The sequence below is a fragment of the Apodemus sylvaticus genome, chromosome 8 (assembly GCF_947179515.1).
Source record: "Apodemus sylvaticus chromosome 8, mApoSyl1.1, whole genome shotgun sequence".
Taxonomy (NCBI): domain Eukaryota; kingdom Metazoa; phylum Chordata; class Mammalia; order Rodentia; family Muridae; genus Apodemus; species Apodemus sylvaticus.
In genome coordinates this window covers 89,160,422-89,180,698 of record NC_067479.1, presented here as the reverse complement: position 1 = coordinate 89,180,698, position 20,277 = coordinate 89,160,422, and positions in this window count along the sequence as shown.

Genomic DNA, 20,277 nt, shown 5'->3' with positions numbered 1-20,277 from the left:
AGGTCACGTGCCTTTTGTATCATTCTGACCTGTCTTTGGCAGGACTACACAAAGACATGACTTTGAAATTTGTGTACAGATGCCTACAGCCCATATCAGTCTCTTGTTAATACTTGTTCTGCAGGCACCACGTGCTTGTGATTCTGAGTCTAGCCAGTTTTGTCTAGGTATGTAGGGTCCATCCCCAACCACAGGGCTGTCCAAGTAACAATGGTCCGTGGAGCTTACCACCCTGCTTCCTCTCCTTATTGATCCTTCCAGGCAGCAACCGGGGGCATGACATAGAACCGTAGGGAGCAGGTTAGCTTGTAGGTTAGCCGCGTCTGAATCTGAATTTAGATGCCGAGTCCTAGCTGTGAAGTAAGCCCCTCCACCATCTGAGCCACAGTTCTGACAACTGTCCAGTGGGGAACTAATAATGTCTAGCTTGAGAGCTTGTTCTTGGGATTAATGATATTTGCACAGTGCCTGCCTGGGAGTCGTGGGCAATAAATCCAGCCTCCCTCCCTCCTCCCTGCCTTCTCTTTCCTGCTCCATTCTGATGGGCGGCTCTGGTCTGCCTGCCCCTCCACTGTAGCCCTTTGTCTCTCATGCCTCGAATTCTCTCCCACCATCCCCTGAGCCTTGGCGTCCAATTTCTCTTCCTCAGTGAGGACAAAGGGCTGAGTCAGCTCTCTGGGGATTCAGTCTTGAGGTTCCAATGAGTCTGGGTGTCTCCACACCAGCACTCAGGCTGCTAATGGCCTCAGAATGGATTTGGGCCCTGCAACGTGGAGTTCACTGGAAAAGCTACTGTGGGCCTTTTTTTTTTTTCCTTTTTTCTTTTATGACTTCCACACAATAGGTTTCCTTTTTAATCAGGAACTGGTTGTCTGCCTTTCTGGCTTCTGGTGACTTCCTCTCTGGCCCTATAAAGGCCACAAGAGGATCAATTAGATGTCCCTGGTGCTGAGAGATGGAAAAGGGCCAGAGGTGGCTGTGCGCCTCCTCCCTACTGAACTGGTTTGTGTGGGGGATGGTAAAGCCAGCTTTCCTGCACTTTCAAATGCTCTGCTTGTGGGACTTTCCAGTTTCTTAGACGCACCTGCTTGGTGAGGGTAAGAGCTTGGGCCAGATGACGTAAGGAGCCCAGAGAGGTTAAATAACCTGTCTGGGGTCATGGGGCAGGTTGTAACCTTCTCTGAGTCCCTGCTATACACCTGGTCTTCTATATGCCGGTCCCCCATTGTTGGCCACCCACCTCTGAGACCCTAGACTCTCACTGACAGATGTTGGTTTTCACTGCCATAGCTACTGTTCCCAGCTGACAATTGTCATCCATATGACAGCTGTCTTTCAACCGGGCGGCAAAGATAAGTTATCCAGGATGGGGGCAAAGGTCGGGCTGAGGGAGACTTGGATTTCTCAGTGGCCTCCACTGAGCTGCCTGCCTCTCACAGCATACTTCCGAAAACCCAGGTGGTAAAGTGGCACCATTTTTGAAATCTCACCAGCAAGAGAGGAGGTGTCCAACAAACTCCATCCTGGGAAGACTCCTCCCTCTAAGGCAGAAGCAACTGACTGGCATCCTCTCATTCTAAAGAGTCTGATAGGCTAGACCTCTGATTCTTTCTTTTATATCATTTTTATTTTTTTTATGCATATGAACACGTACCTGAGTGTGCATGTGTGCACTGCTCGAGTGACTGGTACACACAGAGGCTAGAAGAGGGCATTGGATCCCACAGAACTGGAGTTACAAATGATTGTGAACTGTGTGGGTGCTGCGAATCAAACCCAGGTCCTCTGCAAGAGCAGCATGTACTTTATGAACTCTCTCTCCATCCCCAGATCCTAGGTTCTTAATCTATGATCCCCAGACCACCAGCAGCATCTAGAACCATGTTTCTCAACCTGTGTGGCTCTCAACCTCTGATTTCAAATCCTTTCACAGAGGACTATTGTCTATCAGATATTTACATTATGATTTATAACAGTAGCAAAATTACAGTAATGAAATAATAATGAAAACAGTTTTATGGTTGGGAATCATGCAGCAGAGGAATTGGATTAAAGGATCACAGCATTAGGAAGCTGAATCCTGGATTGTCAAGGTCTTTTCTCACTTGTGTAACTTCTATTTGCAATACTGGGTGGTTGGGCACATTACGACCTAGGTTCTGTTTTGGACAAGATGGAGTCATGCTGGGACATGTAGGCCACCTACATTACCTGTGGGAAGGGGAAGTGTGGAGCTGTGGCCAGTCCAGAAAGCAGTTCTAGAAACCAAAGATCCATTTCCAAAAGCAAGTCACCATGCCCTTCAACTGGAAGGAACAGGGAAACCCTGACCTCACCACAAGTAGAGACTCTGATAACAGAGTAAGAAAACACTCAGTCTTTAAACATCTGGTGGTCCCCATGAATTTAACACCTCATGCACGCTGGTAGGTCACTGTGAAAAGAAAATCAAAACATATACTGGTAGTAAAATCGTGGCTCTTTGAACAATGCTAAAACACTTCGGCAACTGCTCCATATAGAATTAATTAACATGAAACCCAGCATCCTGGTTGCTGCAGAGCCCTAAAGTGGTTGCCAGAATTTAATTAGACTTAACCTTTTTCCCTACACCAGCACCGCTTTATAATAACTGCAGATCATTATTAATTCCTTTGGTGTTCGCTGTAATAACATTAATCACGATGAACTTCTTTCTGTGGTAATGTGTATGTAATATGTAATTCCATCGCAATTGAGTATTAGTTAAAGCTAAATTGAAATTAATTTTACAAAAAGACACTATTTGTTATTGGATACTGTATATTCATAAAATAACATTTTAGAGCAGTTTATAGTAAGGTGGCCAGATTAGAAGGCATTTGGTAAGCTGCTAAAAGTTCACCAATGGAACTGTTTGTTGTTGATGACTGGGGCGCTTCTGGCTGCTGCCACCTAGAATCCCAAAGGCACTTGAAATATCAAATCAGAAAATGAGGAGGCTGTTCTGAATGGCCCTTAGGGAAACATAGCACCATAGCAACCTCCCAGTCTTGGATGGGCACCTCAGTGGGACCTGCCTTCTGAGTACTTGCCTCCTACAGAACTCAGATTACAAGCTCATCATCTGTTTCACCCAGGGTCAGTCTTCTCTTCTGTAAAATGGAACCAGAACCTCTGCTTAGGACAGTGATCTTCAGGGTGGCTTTGAAAACTAGGAGCGACATGCACAAGATGAAATCCATCAACATCCCAGCCCAGAGAGAGAAGGAAGCTGTGTGGCTCCGTCGATAGCGGAGACCTCTCTGCAGTGAGTGGCTACTGGCCAAGAGGCAGTCTCTTCTCCAGTGTTCTCACCACCAGTGAGCTGCAGGTGACTCAGGAAATGGCTCCTATATCCATGCTCATGCAGGTGACCATAATTAAGGATAGTAGGTTATTAAAACACATACACACACACACACACACACACACACACACACACACACACACACACACACAAGAATATTGGAGGGCAACTTTCTTGGAAGGAAGAGGCTCCCTCCCTCTAAAGAGGGAGCAGGAGATGAGTAAGGGAGGGTAATGGATACATGTGATCAAAATTCATTATATACAGTATGAAAATGTCAAAGAATAAACTAAAAATATGAAAAAGAACCCAACATGATAAGCAGGAATCGTGAAGATACAGAATCACAGTGTTTGACAAAAAGGAGCCATGTCCGCCTGGGGTCTGTTTTGTTTTTGTCTTGCTTAGCTCTGTGATGAATGTTTGAAAGTAATGGGGCTTGAGAGTTGAGGAGGGTGGGGGTTAAATATCAAGAGTACATGTCACCAATTTCCAGATGACAGCTTGCTCCGGCCTCTGTTCTTTGGAGGGTCCATCCAGATATTTGAGTTGACAAAGCTCTGATTATCCATCTATTCACTTCTTCACGGAGAAGTTAGAACCTAAGGAGACATACCTCGGCCTTCGGGAAGCTGGCGATCCAGGAGGTAATGGCTATACATAGATAAGAGAAGTAATAATATAATATACATTGGTAAGGGTGATATTAAAAATAGGTGAGGCAGGGCTGGGGAGTGTGGTTTAATGAAAAGAGCTAACCTAGCATTTGATCCCGGGTACCACAGTAAAGAGGCACGGTGGGGCCTACTTGTAATCCCAGCACCATGGAGATGGAACCAGGAGGATTAGACGTTCAAGGTCACCCTCAGCTACATAGTGAGTTTGAGACTAGTTTGGGCTTTATGAATCCTGTTTCAAAAAAAAAAATCAAGCATATAAATTAGAGAGCCTGAGCAGACAGGATAGCAAGAAGGCCTCAGCTCAGAGCAGCCTGGGATCCCCCAAAGAGTCCTTTAACTCAGAGCTTAGTTAGGAGCAGTGTGTAGCTGTGGCAAGGCTCAGAGAGCAGAGGTGGCTTGCTGTGGTGAGAGAGTATAGAAACTGTGAGAAGCTTCCACTGGAGAGGATGTGGTGTCTTAAGGAGGGGCCAGGCTCCTGAACCAGTATGCAGGCCACCAGAGCATCATTGAAGAACTTCGACTTGAGTGGGACTGACCCAATGGAGCAGGTGCTCCAGGTGGGGGGTGATCCATACAGCAGATGCTCCATGCAGCCAGTGCTCCATGCAGAGGGTGCTTCATGGGTCAGGTGCTCCATGCAGCCAGTACTCCATGCATAGGGTGATTCATGGGTCAGGTGCTCCATGCAGCCAGTACTCCATGCAGAGGGTGCTCCATGGGTCAGATGCTCCATTCAGCAGGTACTCAATGAGGAGAGTGCTCCATGTTGTGGATGCTCCATGCAGTGGGTGCTCCATGCAGTGAGTGCTTCATGCAGTAAGTGCTCCAGGGGGCGGGTGCTCCATGGGGCAGGTGCTCCATGCATTGGGTGCTCCATGCGGAGGGTGCTCCATGCAGCAGGTACTCCATGAGGAGAGTGCTCCATGCAGTGAATGCTCCATGGGGTGGGTGCTCCATGGGTTAGGTCCTCCATGCAGTGGGTACTCCATGGGACAGACCCTCCATGTGGCTGGTGCTCCACACAGCCGCTGCCACATGGGGCGGGTGCTCCATGCAGCTGTTTATTCTGTTTGGCTCACACCTCCTACTCTTCCCCTATCTATTTTTCTTTTTTAAATATCCTCAGTGCTAGGGTCAAAGTGATATGTGCCAGATAAAAACTAAGCATTTATGTGTGGAGGTAGGTACCATAAATAAGGCCACAAGATGCATGATGGACAGCAAAAGAAAAGAGTTTAAAACATTGATAGCTCTTATCTAAATAAAGCTTTTACCAGATTGATAAGAAAATGACAAACACCTAAAGAGATAAATGGATGGGAAACCTCACGGGGCAGTGAGTTGGGGGAAAGGCTGGCCCCAAGAAAGAACCAGGGAAAGATACATTAAAATGACAAAATACCAGTTTTTAAACCAAATTGGCCCCAAATCTGAAGAGGTAGGCAGCTCCTGCATTCTGATATAATTAGGGCACATCTTTTAATTACTAAGGGTTAATATGTGCATGTGATTTTAACCGTACTGGGAAAACTGAGGCTACGCACAGAACAGTCATGATGCAGGAAGGGGAGGGGAGGTATTTTATATTTGTTCGAGTTCATATAGGAGGAAACATGTGGATATATTAAAATTGTTCCCTTGCTGCCATATCCTATCCAGTGACCTAGAGGGACACCCTGGGTGGGGGGACAACTACACCAAAATATACTCCACGCTCTATTTGCTGTAAAAAATAGAACAAAAACCCTCAACAACTAGCATATGCTTGTTATATAGAAATCGTGAAACTGGAAGTGCGTGCAGATGCTGCTGTTAGCCCAGCACCAGGGAGGCTGAAGTGAGAGGCTGCGTAGTGAGTTTGAGACCAGCCTGGCCTCTGCTAGACCTTGTCTCACAAAAACAGAAGCAAGCAGACAAACTTTAAAGAACAGTAAACACTCTTCCCAGCTGAGTCGTCTCTCTAGCCCTAGACATTCCTTTCTCTCTAGTGTAAAGTAAGTCTGGTGCTGGCAGGATAGGGAAAGTCGAAGATCCCCAAGACCGTCAGCACAATCGCCAAGTGCACAAGTGCCACAATTGATATTTCTCAGTTGTGAGGGAGTCCTGGGAAGGTACTGTCACAGGGAGCACAGCCAAAGAAGTTCCTGGCTTCTTTCTTTTTTTTTTTTTCATAAAAATTCATGTATGCATATGTGTGTGTACACTGAGTTTGCACACATCCACCCCTGTGAATCACACCACGGGGCATGCATAGCTGTCAGAGGGCAGTCTCTGGTGTTGGTCCCCACCTGGTTTGAGACAGGGTCTTTCGTTGTCTTTCTGCTATGTTTGCCATGGTAGCCAGCCTGTGAGCCTTGTGGGACTCGCATACATCAGCCTCGTGTCTTTCTGTAGGAGTGCCAGGATCACAGGCACTGGGACTGAGTGGCTTTTTAATGAGTTCTGGGGATGGGAACTCAGGTCTTCCAGCTGTATGTCCTCCACTCTACCTTCTGAGCCATCTCAGCCCAGTGGTTGGGTTCTTTATAGATGTCATGCTTAGCTTTTTGTTCTTTCTTTTTCTCTTTTACAACTTGACACAAACTAGAGTTATCTGGAAAGCAGAACCTCACGTGAGACAATGCTCGCCTCAGATTGCCTGTAGGCAAGTCTGACGTGAGGGACCCAAGTCACTTGGGACACTGATACCTTGGGCACGTGGCTCTTAGTGATGTAAGCTTGTAGGCAGTGTTCCTTCATGGTCTCTGCTCCAGGTTCTGGCCTTGAGCCCTTCCCTGCCACCCCTTCTTGGTGGACTGACCATAGCTGTGAGCTGAAACAAACCTCTCCTCCAAAATGAAGTTTATCATAGCAGTCAAAAGCCAACTAGAAAATAGGTTTAACTAGAGAGGAGGAAACAGATCTTGGAAGGATATGGTGTCCACTTCTGGATTCTGCCTCTATTTTCTTTGAAAAAAAAAAAAGAAGAATAAAGAGCCTAAACTCCTTTTCAGGGTAGATGTGTGGTTTGCTTTCCTTCCCCAGAATCTGACATGCTAGCTGACTTCACATTCCTAGGGTTAACCCCAATCCTCCAGAGGCCATTTTTCTTCTGTACATTGTAGGGTTCAATTTGCTACTTTTTTTTCTTATATATTTTTGTGTTTATGTGTATATACTGACCATTTGATAATTCCATGGTGTTTTGTAATGTGTCAAGGGGGATGAGATCTGGTTTTCTCTTCAGTTGTACGTACTTACTCTTAGTTGTTGTATCAGAGGAATGCCGGATTCATTGAATGAGTTAAGAGGGACTGTCTTGTTCACTTTTTAGAGAAGGTCATGGAGATTTGTTATTTTCTTTTCCTTAACTATTTGGTTAAAATCATCAGCGAGGCTATCTGGATTTGGAGTTTTTCTTGTGGGTAGGCTTTAAACCACAGATACAACTTTGGAAACCAATAAAGGGCTACAATAAAGTGCTATTCAAGATATTGATTTCCTCTTGAGAAGGTTTGCAGGTACTTCTTTGTCAATGATTTCCCCCAAATCATCCAAGGAGTTTGAAATTATGGGTATCAATGGGTCTCATGACCCTTTCCACGTCTGTTGAGTGGGTGGTGACATCACATCCCTGGATCCATTTGTAGCCACGTGCTCACACTCTTCATCATCAGTCTGGATAAAAGTTTACTCTTCTGGTATTCTTTAGGTCCTGGCTTTTGAATTTGTTGATTTTATCCCCTCTCCTTCATTTTTGTTATTCTGTTCTATTTATTTCTTATACTTTGACTTTTACTTGCTCTTGTTTTTCTGGTTTCTTATTTGAGAGCTGCAGTCACTGAGGACTTGGAGCTCCTCTTCTGTAGTGAGCTCTCTGTGCCATATTGATCCCCCAAGGTCAGTGTCAGAGGCATCCTACACATTCTGATAGACTATGCTTTTATTCTTTTCTCTTGCAAAGTATTTCCTAACTTTTCTTTTGCTTTGTTCTTCAATCACTTGTTCATTTGGCAGTGCCTTACTTAATTTTCACATGGTGAAGAATTTTTAAAAAATTTAAAATCGATTTAATATGTATGAGCATGGTCTACATGCATGTCTGTGTACTATGTACATTCTAGGTGCATGTGAAAGGTATAAGATCCATTGGAACTAGGAATACTGACGGTTATGAGCCATCCCGTTGGTCCTGGGAGTAGGAGTCACACCCTGGCCCTCTGCAAGAGCAGCCAGTGCCTTCGACCACTGAGCCGTCTTTCTGGTCCCAAGATGATGATGATGATGATGATGATGATTCTTCTTCTTCTTCTTCTTCTTCTTCTTCTTCTTCTTCTTCTTCTTCTTCTTCTTCTTCTTCTTCTTCTTCTTCTTCTCCTTCTCCTTCTCCTTCTCCTTCTCCTCCTCCTCCTCCTCCTCCTCCTCCTCCTCCTCCTCCTCCTCCTCCTCCTCCTCCTCCTCCTCCTCCTTCTCCTTCTCCTCCTCCTCCTCCCCCTCCTTCCTCTTTCTCTTCCTCTTCCCCCTCCCCCTCCCCCTCCTTTTCTTCTTCTTCTTTTCTTCTTCTCCTTCTCCTCCTCCTTCCTCTTCCTCCTCCTCCTCTTCTTTCTCCTCCTCTTCCTCCTCCTCCTCCTCCTCTTCTTCTTCTTTTCTTCTCCTCCTTCTCCTCCTCCTTCCTCTATCTCTTCCTCTTCCTCCTCTTCCTCTTCCTCCTCCTCTTCCTCCTCCTCCTCCTCCTCCTCCTCCTCCTCCTCCTCCTCCTCTTCTTCTTCTTCTTCTTCTTCTTCTTCTTCTTCTTCTTCTTCTTCTTCTTCTCTATTTCTCACTCAGAATCTTCAAGCATTGCTACTGGCTGATGTTCATTTTCTCTCCCCCCTACCACAACAAAGCTTTATTTATCTTCAGGAACTAGAGACAGGCAAGCTCACTGGGCCCACTTGAGGATGCCGTCATTTAGCTGTCATTCTCTACAGCTCCTCTAGTCCCTTCTTTTCCTCCGCTGTGGTCCTCTCCTCCTCTGTCTGGGGTTTTGGTAACTGTAGAGCTTGGCACGTAGGCCAAGCTGAGGGCCAGAGTGGAGGGGCTGAACTTGATGAGCCAAGAGACCTGAACCCGGGGCTCCATCTTTGCCGTTCCTGAAGCTCAACTCCTTTAGAGCTTTGTGTTGGTGCAGAGGGTACCTATTTCAATCTCTGTCTGAAGTGTCTAACTCTTGCTGCAGGTTGCTTTATTTTCCTTCAGTTCATCAACCTGTGCTTTGTGTGTCCTGGCATCATGCATATAGGCTTGCTGCGACTCTCCTGTCCTCCCGAGGGATCGACGACATTATCTTCCTTAGCCATGCCCCCTCTCTAATACCTGGCTTCTTTTCCTTTAATTGTTGTTACATACATACCTATTCCTAAATACACAAATACAATCTGCTTGGTCAGTATAGTGCTCCCTGTGTGTATATGACCTCAGGAACTGACCAGCTGGTATCAGAATGTTCAACCTTTTGACTTTGCAATGTGACAAGTTCATGATCAAGTTTCACACAACTGAGTTATAAGAAAAACCTACAACAAGTCTCATAAGTTTGTTTATGGTTGTTGTTGTTGCTGAGGTTGAATAAAATTCACAGCTAGCCTGGAGTGTGTGAGACCTGTGGGCCTCAGGGTAGACACAAATGTCAGACCATTTGTAGGCAGCACGGCTATGAGTATAGTTAGATTTGAATAAACCTTCTTACTATTTATACTTTATCCATTCCATGTACTCTTGGTCTCAGCTTTCTTATTTTTATTTTCTAATTAAGACGATTTAAATAATTATATGTCTACAGGAAGTTGGAAGGAAGCACAGAAGGAGTTCTTCGCCCCCTGCACCTCAGCCTTCTTAACAGTAGTATCTTAAGGTTTCGAATAAACACCAGGACCTGATCACATTTCCTGCGAGGTTGATTCCAATTTCACTGTTTGTGTGCTCGCCTGCAATGTAGAGACCTATGGGTAGTTTTCTCGCACGCGTGGCCTTCGGGCAGCTAGATTTGACATCTAAGGCTCACACAGCCCTGTGAGCCAGGAGGCTCCTGCCCACTACTCCTCTATTATCCCACTCTCCTTCCCTCATGTCAACATCTCACAACAGCTAGTCTGTCTCCTGATTCCAGAACATTCTTCATGAATGCTAACTGTTAGTTTACAGATGTTATAAACATAGGCGAGTTATGCCACATACATCCCGAGACAGGCTTTTACACCAACATAATTTTCATTATGTTTATGCAAGTAGTGTTTGATTTTTAAACTCTTAATTACACACACACACACACACACACACACACACACGACTCAGGATTTTTCTTTGTAGCCTGGCTGTCCCTGTGAATGAAAAAAGAAATAAAATGAAAAGGAAAGGACACAGCTGTATGGTGGAGGAGAAAGCTTTTGGAGATGAAAGGGAACAGACAGAAGCAGGAACATCTGGGAGTGTCCAGAGTAGACATTACCAGACTAGGCTGGGTCATGTTGGGGGAGGGGGAAAGCAAGGAAAGGAAGGGAGGAAGCAGGTACAGCAGCCAGAGGCCTAAAGGGTACAAGGAGGTCAGGTAACCAAGATGGTTGGATACTGTTTAAAGAAAAGCAAGCCAGACTCCTGGGCTGGAGAGATTAGGGTCGAGGAAGGGATATGCTGGTCATACCATATAACAGGTAGGGATGGAGGAATGCTGGGAGAACCTGGAGGCCAGATCGTCTTTGATGTGCTAAATAGGCACTTCAATTATTTGTCCCAGGTTTGAAACCTAACATCCTAGAACTGACTCTGTAGACCAGGCTAGCCTCGAATTCAGAGATCCATCTGCCTCTGTCTCCAGAGTGCTGGGATTAACAATGAATACCACCATGCCTGGCCACTAGTACTTCATCGTAATTGATTTTTTTTTTTTTACTAAATAATATTCCATTATGGACACATCACAATCTGTTAACAGCTTATCCATTGATGGACATTTGATTTTTCTTTTCGGGATGTTATGGTTAAAGCTGCTGTTACTAATAGCTGCTAATAAGTTTGCATTTCTCTGGGATGAAATTGTCCAACAACGTAATTGCTGGATTGTACAGCAAGTGTCTGCTTAGTTTTCAAATCAATTACTAAACTATTTTCCAGAATTGCTGTCTCATTTGATAACCCTGCCAGCCACTCTCAAGTGTCTGGGTCTACCCACACTGTCATCGGGATTTGATGTTATTGTTCATGTTTTATTTGAGCCCTGAATGAGTGACATTCTGTGGATGCAAGCCTTTCTGTAAGAGTTAAAACTATTGGCTAGTCTTTCCATTACCCAACAACCTTCTGTGTACCTTCTTTAATGAAATGTAACATTATGGGTTTTTTTTGTTTGTTTTGTTTTGTTTTGTTTTGTTTTTTGGCTTTGTTCTTTTCTGCTTGGCTTTTAAAAAACTATTGGATTTTGACAGCTCTTTATATGTAGTAGACACAAACCCTTTATCTTATAACTAATATTTTGTACATATTTTCTTCCATTCCTTAATCTGTGCTTTATTTTCTTTACAATGCTTTTGCATATTTTTTCCCAAGCGTAATATTTGGAGATTTTAATGAAGTCTGATTTATCACTGCTTGCCTTGTGTGAATCATTGCTTAATTCTACAGTCTGAGGTCTTCCCTCAGTGTAGCATTTTACAGTTTTATATTTCATGTTTAAATCCATCATCCATGTTTGCCCTCATTTTTTTGTGAAATGTTAGATGTAGCGCCAGTTAGTGTTGTTTCTCTGTTTTGCCTTGCAATGTCCAATTATTCTTGCAACATCTATTTGTATTTTATTAAAAAAGAAATAATGGGTTAGCAAAATGGCTCAGCGGATAAAAGTGCTTGCTGCACAGGTCTGGCAACCTGAGTTTGATCCTCAGAGTTCACCTAAAGGTAGAAGGAAGAGAATTGTGCTGGTTTTGTGAACTTAAGAACAAGCCAGGGTCATCACAGAGGAGGGAGCCTCAGTTGAGAAAATGCCTGCGTAGGATTAGGCCTTAGGTGAGCCTATAGGGCATTTTCTTAATTAGAGATTGATGGGGAAGGGTTTAGACCATTGCGGGTGGTGCCATTCTGGGCTGGTGGTCCTGAGCTCTTTGAGAAAATGGGCTGAGCAAGCCTTGAGAAGCAATCGGGTAAGCAGCACCCTCCATGGCCTCTGTGTGAGCTCCTGCTCCAGGCTCCTGCCCTGTGTGAGCTCCTGTCCTGACTCCCTCCAATGATGAACAATGATGTGCACGTATAAGCCAAGCAAACTCTTCCCTCCCCAAATGGCTTTGGTCATGGTGTTTCATCATAACAACATTAACCCTAAGACAAGAACTTCCTCTACGACTTGCCCTTTGACTTCCATATGTCTGCTTTTGTGTACGTATGCAGTAATAAAAATCTAAAAGTAACATTAATAATAATAATTGTTATTTGTCTTTTGTAAAAACAGAGTCTTACATAACTCAAGTCGGCTTTGTATTTATTTTATATAAGCTGAGGACGACTGTCTTCCTCCTCCTCCTCCTCCTCCTCCTCTTCCTCCTCCTCCTCCCTCTTCTTTCCAAGTGCTGGGAGCACAGGCTTGCACCTCCACACCTGGTTCTTGCCTCATTTGTTGACAAAGTCTTCTCCTTGGATTAACTTTACAGCTTCGTCAGGATTTAATTAGATGTTTGTGCGGGTCAGTTTCTGCATTGTCTAATAAAATCTTTGTGTGTCCATGTCTCTACCTGTACCACACTGTTTAACGTAGTCATAGAATGAGCCATCAGAGCTGACAAACCACTGTTGCTTGCTTTGTTTCTCTTTCTTTTTTCTTTCTTTCTTTCTTTTTTTTTTTTTTTCGAGACAGGGTTTCTCTGTATAGCCGTGGCTGTCCTGGAACTCACTCTGTAGACCAGGCTGGCCTCGAACTCAGAAATCCGCCTGCCTCTGCCTCCCAGAGTGCTGGGATTACAGGTGTGTGCCACCACCGCCCGGCCCTTTGTTTCTCTTTCTTAAGGTTTTTTTGATCTGCCCTCTTTTAGACCTAGTATTTTGAGATACTGCTTAATCTCTTTCTTGACTTGTTTTTGTTGCGCCATTTTAGCCTACCTGCATTTGTGCTTCTAAAGTTTGCGATGTCACCAGGAACATATGACTGTCTGTCTGCTGCCACTACATGAGTGGCACAGGAATCACAACAATTTGTGTCCTTTCTCCTCTCTGGGACACCAGGCTATTTTTGTTTTACTTGTCTATGTTGTAAGCACAATGGCACATTGTGAATAGTTTTGTCTTAGATGATTGCCTGCTCATAAGGTTTATTTTTAAATGATTCTAAACTTTTATTACATTTATATTTTAGTATGTACATGTATATGTGTGCACTATGTGTATGTTGATATGTGCGTGTATTGTGTGCGTGCATGCACATGTCCATATGCAGAGGTCAGCAGACAAATTACAGGAATCAGTTCTTCCTTCCACCACATGGTTACTGGGAATTAAACTCAGGTTATCAGACTTGTCAGCAAATGCCTTTACCTGCTGTGCCATCCCTCTCGAGCTCAACTAGATTTAGATAGGAAAATCAATTTTGACGTTTACAGAACCCTTTACTTGTTTGTATAGATTTCAATTTCTCCATGGTATCAATTTCTTTTTTTTTCTGGATGGTCTTCTTTTTTCTGTTTTCTACAGGGTAAGTTCAATTGTAATATATTTCCTCAGTGTTCTCTGAAAATATATTTACTTCGCCTTCACTTTTGTAGGATATTACTGCTGGGTATAAAGACAATAGGCTTGTAGTGCTTCCCTTTCCGTGCTAAAGTGTTTCTGTATCTCTTTTGCTTACATCATTTCTGATAAGCTATCTGTTGGTCTTATTCTCTCGGCATGTGCTCTTGTCCTTCAGCTGGTCACCTCTGGGCTCTCCTTTTTTCCCCTCTGATTTTCCATTACTTTATTATAGTGTGGCTTAGAGTAATTGTCGTGTGTTTCCTGTGCTTGGAATTAATTGAGCTTCTTGTACCTTCGTATTGACAGTTTTAACAAACTTGAAAATGTTTCAGCAATTAAGTCATTCTTTAAGTAATCCCATTTTTAGGGTTTTTTTTTTTTACACCCATAATCTCTTTTTGTCAGAGAGTTTTACATAACCCTGGGTATGCAGGTATTTAAAATAGGCAAATAAATGAGACACTTAATGATAATGTATCAATAGGTTAAATAATTTAAAATAAAATTTATTTAAAATAATTCTTTAAGATGCACATAATTTTTTGTTGCCTCGTAAAAATGAAAGCAAATTGGCGACTCTGTGAGATGGCGTGCCTGCCTGTTTTAACGTAAAGAAGTAAGTCATGGCTGAATATTTGATACTGTAGTATGTAGAGAATCTTCAACTGCTTTCAGGACTGACTGATATTTTGATTTACAATTGCCAATGCTATCAGGTGTTATGGTACATGTCCGTGTCCCTACTCCCTGAGGCTGAGATCAGAGGACCAAGGATTTAAGGCTAGTTGCAGCTTTATTGTGAGTTCTAGACTAGCCTAGGCTATATGAGAGCCTGTTTTCAAAAAATATCAAAAGAAAATCAAAACAAAAAGCAGTTGTTGGTACTGAGAACACCACTTCACGTAAATACATAGTAGAGAATGGTGAGAGTATATTTTAGGCCATTTCAGAAATTGTGGGAAATTCTCTCCTAACCCTGAGCCAAAATTCATGTATTGATTTTTAGCGAAAACTAAGCCAGCCACTCAAATAGCAATTTTAAAAATCAAACAAAGACAATGCAATTCAAAGATGGGCTCATTTGATACCTGTTGAGGAGTGGTGGCCGGAAAATAAGAAAAGCCTTCTTCGTCATCTGTAATTAAGCCAGGATGTTTCTATATGTGCAGAGAACGTTGCACTGTGAAAACTCAGCAGCTCAAGGCAAAGATTCATGGGAATCTGAGCAGAGGGATTGCAGGTAGCATTGATTGCTGCTGTATACCAAGATGTACAGTGTAGAGTGTGGGTGTGTGTGTTTGGAGGCAAGGCAGAAGCCGGGTTACAGTGCATCATGGGTATGTGTTTCCAGAAACAATCCTGACTACAACACATCGCCGACACCATTCGATTTTGCTCGTTGTGTGTTCAGAAAGCTTTTACTGTTGCTCAGTTTTCCATACCGCAGATGCCACATGAATGTGACCTGCTGTGTGAGGAGCTGTACTCTACTTAACCCCATGATCTTCTTCCTGGCAGGACAGGACCCTTTCCGGACCCACAGGTCAGAGGGCACCCAGAGCTGCTTCACTTTTCTTCCTTGAGGACTTAAGGCCTCAGCCACCTGTTCCATGCCTTACAAACAACCACTTCAGGATTTTGGGGGTCCTTGGGAAGGTAAACCCACCTCTTCTTCTTCATTTGGGTTAAGCACTGGACTTGCATTCGTTGCTTTCTTTTCTGACTTTCAGGATTTTTATTTTTTATAATCTTGATTCCTCCATTGTAGTGGAGGGAATGTTCTTATATGAATCCTGATCTTGAGTGTTGAGTTCTTTTAATTTATTTAATTTTATTTTATATGCATTGGTGTGACAGTATTAGATCCCCTGGAGTATGCAGTTACAGATAGTTGTGAGCTGGCTCATGGGTGCTGGGAATCGAACCTGGCTCCTTTGGAAGAACAGCCTGTACTCTTAACTGCTCTTAACTCTCCAGCTCTCACATGCTGAGTTCTTTACCTGTTTCGTGCCTCAGTTTTCCGTGGGTGCTATTTGCATAGTTGCCACGTCCATTTCTGAAATCCCTTTTCTACCTACCACAGACCCAGCTGTTGAGTGCTTGCCTGTGAAATACCAAGTGATTTGCCCTAATGATCTTCCCACTCAATCCAAAACCTATTTATCTTTCTCTCTGAACTACTTTTGAAGGGTCAAGTACTCTGTGGTATCAGTTCTGCAGTTAGAAATGCAGGCATCAGTGAGCAGCTTTAAGGGAGAAAAATTCTCCCTTTGGCACCATTTGATTTTTGAAAGGAAATATTCTGGGAGCTAGAAAATTAATCTCAGGATTGCAGGGAACTTCAGGTCAGTTGTGCTCGATGCTGTGTCATATGCTTCCAATCCCGCACTGGGCACATGCCTGCTTTTCCACAAGGCTGAGTTGGAGGGATAAGTTCGAGGGGCACAGAATGGATGAACAAAACTTTTCAGCCTCAATCCAGTGAAGAACTGGGTACAGTAGGGCTCGGCAGGGCAGGGCAGGGCAGGGCAGGGCAGGGCAGGGCAGGTTTTCCTTCTGGTTCATGTTCTTCAGCAGAGTGGTTTTGCCAAGTGTTGTGGAGTAAATCTTTCTGAACTTGCTTGGAAAGACTCAAGTTCTAAAGACATAAGGATTTCTGAAGGGAGAGACTCTTCAAGGTTCAGGAAGTACACATCTCAAAAGTTTCAGGAAGTCCCTGAAACAGATCAGATGCCATTCGGTTTCTCCTTTTTAAAGGTCATATAAGCAACAAGGACTGCTGAAGAGAATGACACAGGCCAAGTTGCCTAGAAGAGATAGTCTATGGGATCAGAAAAAGAAAATAAAATTGAAAAAAAGAGTCTTTTTTTTTTTTAAAGAGAGAGATACTCTACAATCTATCAAGTTGCCTGTAAGCTTGCATTTCAGGGCTCTAGCTATCATGAGCCAGTACCCATGCTGGGATGCAGCTCTCATAAGCCAGCGTCCGTGATGGGATGGGGTTTTGGTGATGCAGCTCTCTGACCTTGGTTCTGCTGTGAGTGACCCCTCATCCTCCTGTAAGTAACCTAAGTAAACTCATTAGTCCGTCACATTGGACTTCGCTGGGAACCTTGCTTGGTTCTGTTATCTATTTCCTATGTCAGGGGAGGAGACGTTTGCTCATGCCTTCCTAGGAACAGTGTCACACAGCAGCAGGGTGCTGCAGGTGTGTGGCCACACGATTTAGGATTTAGGTGAGACCACACCAGACAATGGGAGAAGCCGTGGCCTCTTACAGGGGATGGTTGTTGTTTGGGTTTAGCGTGGCTAGGGACTGCTTCCCATTGGAGTCCTTTATCTTCTCTATGTCCTTTCTCCAACTCTCCCCTGGGATCGTGTCTAAGGGAAAATTAATGCGGCCATGTGCCCTACCCTGCTCAAGCGCTAATAGCTGTATTTAAGGAGCAGTAATACATGTCTGGTAGGCTACTGCATGGGAAAATGGTAGAGAAAATGGTAGAAGTCTATGCATCTATTGGAACTCCCTGCTCCCCAAGTGTGATGGTTAGCATTATTTGTCAATTTGACAGAATTTAGAATTACCTGGGAGAAAGTCCTCTGGGCATGCCTTCGAGGCATTATCTTAATTACCTTAATTGAGGTGGGAGGACTGTCCCACTGTGATTGGCACCTTTCCCTGGCTGGGATCCTGGACTGTATACTTGAAGAAGGCAAACTGAGCCACCGGGTGCACACGTTCGTGATGCTGGGTAAGATGCAAGCAGCCTCTTCAAGCTCCTCCTACCCCCCCCCACACCCCCCCACCCCCCCCCCCCGCCCCCGCCCACGGTCAGGGACAGTATCTCGAACTGTGAGTTAAAAGTAAATCCATCTTCCCTGAAGTTGTTTCTGCCCAGTTCTTTTACTGTAGTGACAGGAATGTGCACTAAGGTTCTCAGCTCGGTGTCAGCCTGAAGATGACCGGGAGGGCAGGTGCCAACATCTCTTTGCTTTGCTTGCATGTCCTTTGGGCTCTAGTGACCTGCTGGTTTTTAACAGAGCCCTCGGGCTTCCCAGTGCCTGTGTTAACTACTCTCACGTGTATATCCTTTCCTCTGCACGCTTCATTTGGACGGCTGTTGCGCAGCCTCTAACGTTTTCGAGGACTTCGACCCCATTCAGTGTTTGCTTTGATGCACTAGCATCTCTCAGCCTCCTTCTCAGCTGATGGGCTGGAGGAGCTGCTGGTGCCAGGTTCCAGCCGTGGTCCTTTGGCTCCTAGAGCCTGGCTGGCAATGAAAGTAAAGAAGAAGGAAGGATGGAGTGGCAGGCTCTTAGGAGACTCCGGCTTAACAACATGGCTTTGACCCTAGCTGCTTTCTTGGGGTGTCTGCCAAAAGTCACAATGGGCTCAAACTAATTGGCTGAGGAGGCCCGAGTGTGAAGGCAGAGAGCAACCGGGCAGCTGTCGAATGAGGCAGACCCCGGAAAAGACGCTGTGAATTTGGAGCTTGCAAATAGCCCGAGACTTTGAAAAGAATGATGGGCTGTCTGTGGCAAGCAAGAGAAACGAACGATCCTGCCTCCAGGAGGCTGATGGATGACCAAGGCCTGAGGAACTGAGTAAGTTTGACCGAGGCCTGGCGCGGTGAGCTAGGGAAGGGGAGGGCCGGATGTTCTGAAGAGAATCCAATAGGGAGAATAATCTGAGAGAGATGGAACTAGAAAGGAATGAGGGGTTATGAAAAAGAGCTGGGCGGGGGAGGCAGAGAATTGTGGGTAGGGGGAAATTTAGCAGAGCCTTGTGAGTCTCCAAGGGCCGTGAAAAATATGTCCCAAGGGCAGGTTTGCTGTGTCCCTCAGTGTTATATGCCCATAAGGTCAGACCTGGGGCTCTGTGTCTTCCGGATAGCATATCCTGGAGAATGATACTTACAATAGCAAAGTGGCTTTGTTCCCCACTGCCTGGATCACAGTAGAACACACAGCTGATTCAGTTCACCCCCGGAACAGCACATACTATGCATAGGGTTGGGTATGCCAGAATGACTGCTCCTTTATAAGCCTAGGAGAGGAGAGAAAAGACTGCTCCTGGATAGGGTTATTTCAAGACGGTTAAACGTTCTTTAGGAAACCTCTGCCTTCATACCTGCCTTTATCCCCGTTGCCAAAGCCTCTGGCTGCGGAGCCCGCTTTATGTGGCATTTAATAGAGGCAATATGCTCCTGGGAAAATGAGGCTCTGAGATCCCAGACTGAGCCTTCGAGGAGTTCCAGGAGGTCGAACTGTTGGGGACGTGCCTCCAATTCCACTTCCAAAATTGCAGTGTAAAGCTCGTCAAAGAAGAGATGAAATGAGGGTAATCATAATAGTGACAGGGAGGCCCTGCGCTGCTGTACCACTTAGAGGTCAGGAGAAGCTTTCTCAGCCATTAACCGCTTGCCCTGGGAGCATCCTGCCCAGCTCAGTGGGTTGTCAGGAAAATCAAAGGTTTCCCCCAGGAAATGAGACTGCAGGCATGCCCCACTTTAAGCAAAACCTGCTGGGATCATTTAGGTAAAGAAAGCCTGCCCCACAGAGGAATTTAACGGGGCTATTTGGAATGGTTGGCTCCCCCAGCATGCAAAGCAATAAGAGGCAATTTACTAGAATGCTTGATTGATTGACACGTATCTTGTTTAGGGCCAGCTGCATGCCTGCGATGTCTCTTGGGTGCTGCTTGTGGTTGTTTGTGTTGGGAGAAGTGGGTGATGAGTCCAACACCGTTGGAGAGAGGAGAATTTTGTGTGTGTTCATTTGCTGATCTTTTTGTTGGGCATAGAGATGTCAGAAACTGCCTTATAGGGGCTGGGGAGATGGCTCAGTCAGCAAAGTGCTTGTTCCAGACCAACGTAAGAAGCTGGTTGGGGTGGCTTGTGGATGCTTACAATCTTGGTTCCAGAGAGGTGGAGACGGGAGGATCCCTGGAGCTTGCTGGTCAGTCAGCCCGAGTTAGTGACTTCCTGGTCAATGAGAGACCCAGGCTCAAAACACAAGTTGGACAAGGTCCTGAATGATACCTACTCTGGACAGGTGAGTGACTCTGCTCTCCACTTGTATACACACACACACACACACACACACACACACACACGCACATACACACGCACGTGCGCATGCACACACACAAACCTGCACATACATGATCACATGCACACAGTACACAAACAAGGAAGAGCCCTCCAGTCCTAAGATGATCAGTACTGCATAGGAATACCACTCACAACTAAGATGGTACCCTCCTCTGATACCTCAGTTGTAGAGCTGGCAAGTTGTAGAGGCTGGTTGTTTTTTGTTTTGTTTTTTGTTTTTTTCACTGAGCTCACGGCTTCAGAATTAACATTCAAACATAGCCCATGGCCATGTTTGTTCTCTAGAGAAAACTGCCTTTACTGAAGGAGAAGGATACACACACACACACAGAGAGAGAGAGAGAGAGAGAGAGAGAGGGAGAGAGAGAGAGAGAGAGAGAGAGAGAGAGAGAGAGAGAGAGAGAGAGAGAAATACATAGAGGGAGAGGGA